The 2,326-nt window shown below is 36.1% G+C and overlaps 1 non-coding gene across 1 annotated transcript; it reads left to right on the top strand.

The window, feature by feature from the left end:
• Positions 1-299: 299 nt before the first annotated feature.
• On the top strand, positions 300-406 carry LOC120268063. The gene has a single exon (XR_005538739.1). It is a non-coding gene; the product is annotated as a small nucleolar RNA R71 (small nucleolar RNA).
• Positions 407-2,326: the final 1,920 nt, after the last annotated feature.

Here is a 2,326-nt window from a genome sequence, read left to right as displayed (position 1 = left end):
CTACACCCAGTGCAAGTAATGACGGCCTTACTCTGTTTGAAGTTATAAGATCTAACTTCTTACTCAATGATTCCACTTGAGCCGATAATGAAGTCACTACATCTATCTTATGGAGACCGGTCACCTTTTTCTTCTCCATGGTATTCCATTGGTAGCTGTTTAACCCCATTTCTTCAATTAATTAACTAGCCTCACCGGGGGTCTTGCTACCTAAGGTACCTCCTGCTGCCACATCCAAGAGTTGCTTTGTACTTAGATTCAGACCATTGTAAAAGGTCTGAATAATCATCCACTCCGAGAATCCATGTTGCGGGCACTTTCTCAGGAGCTCCTTGAACTTTTCCCACATCTCAAATAGAGACTCCAATTCTAATTGTACAAAGGATGAGATCTCATTCTTAACCTTTGCAGATTTTCCAGGAGGAAAATATCAGCCAAAAAAAGCTTCTACCATCTCCTCCCATATGGTAATTGATGCTCTAGGTAATGAGTGTAGCCACTACTTCGCTCTCCCTTTCAAGGAAAATGGGAAGGCTCTCAACTTGATGGCATCATCCATTACCCGATTTATTTTCAGCATATCACACACCGCGAGAAAGTTCTCTATATGACTATTCGGATCCTCATCGGCCAAACCGTTGAACCGTGCGGATTGTTGCAACATATGGATGAATGCTGACTTCAGCTCGATGATTTTGAGCTGTAATCGGGGGACGGACAATGTTCTATTGTGTCCCCAATACTGAAGGTCTGGTATAATTGGATAATGTCTGCTGCTGCTCATTCTATTCTGCCAAGTTTTTAGATTCTTCTACTTCCAAATCAACTAGATTAGACTATTCTTGCACAAGTTCTTTCCCTTTCTTCTAAGTGTACGTTCAAGCTCGAGATGACCTTCAATCATTATGGAGGGGTTCCCTCGGGTCATAACCTGGAACTGCACCCAAAAAGAAAGAAAAAGAAATCAGACGATGATAGAATAATAAAATATGAAATAGAATGAATAAATGAATAGCTAAGAAAAACTAAGTGGAAAGTATCTCTAAATGCCTACTCCGCGTCAACGGCGCCAAAAACTTGACACGTCCGTATATGCATGTAAACCGTAAGTACATGGGCGTCGAAGTAATAATCCCAGATGAGTGGGTATCGTATCCACAGAGAGTAGGGAATAAAGACACTCGAGTTGTTTCTTAACTAATTTGGAAGATGAATAGTGATATGTGTGACAAGATTCAATTCTCAAAAGTAAAACCAACAAGAAAGAGAGCACAAGTAAAGGAGAAGGTAAGGCAATTGATAAAGATGGGGTAACCGGATATTATTCCACCTAGGATAATCGTTTCAAGTGCAAGAAAACTCTATTACTCTTCCTAATTAATGCAATAGTGAGTCGTGGAAATCCTTGATGGCATAGTCCCAAATCTAAGGTCAACCATGCCTAACTCTATACATGTCCCGGAGGAGAAATCGAACAATCTCAACACCTCGCACTCGTATAGAATTGCAATGAGCTCTAAGGATTCTACATGATAAACCCTATTCCTATGTATAGACCTAACCCAAAAATAAAACATTAGAAAAGCATAGGATTTGGGTTTTGATTCCAAACATTGGATACATTACCAAAACGAAACACAGGATTAGGGTTTTAATTTAAAACTTAAAATAGGAGACATTCTAGAAAGTAAATATTGGAATAGGGTTTTAATTCAAAACTGAACAATAGGAGACATTGCGAAAAAAAACACAGGGTTAGTGTTTTAAATGAAAATAGGAGACATTATGAAAAGAAAGCATAGGATTATGTTTTTGATTGAAAACCAAAAAATAGGAGACATCCCACAAAAAAAAAACATAGGATTAGGCTTTTGATTGAAAAATAGGAGACAATGTGAAAAGTAAACACTGGATTACTGTCTTGATTAAAAAATATGAGACATTCAAAAAAGAAAACATTGGATTATGTTTTTTATTCAAAACAAAGATATAGGTGACTTTCCAATAAAAAAAATGTTATAGTATTAGGGGTTTGATTAAAAAATAGGTCACATCCCCAAAAAAAAAAATATAGGGTTACGGTTTAGATTCAAAACTGAAAAATATGAGACATTCCATGGAATTAGGGTTTTGATTGAAAAACAGGAGACATTCGAAATGGAAAATATAGGATTACGGTGTTTGATTCAAAAAAAAATAAATAGGAGAGGTTACGAAAAGAAAACCTAAGATTAGGGTTTTCATTGAAAAATATAAGATATATAGAAAAAAAATATATGATTAGTGACTTTGTTAAAAAAAATAGACATTCCAAAAAGAAAAAATA

Source organism: Dioscorea cayenensis, chromosome 1 (assembly GCF_009730915.1).
Source record: "Dioscorea cayenensis subsp. rotundata cultivar TDr96_F1 chromosome 1, TDr96_F1_v2_PseudoChromosome.rev07_lg8_w22 25.fasta, whole genome shotgun sequence".
Taxonomy (NCBI): domain Eukaryota; kingdom Viridiplantae; phylum Streptophyta; class Magnoliopsida; order Dioscoreales; family Dioscoreaceae; genus Dioscorea; species Dioscorea cayenensis.
This window is presented reverse-complemented; position numbering and strand designations above follow the sequence as displayed.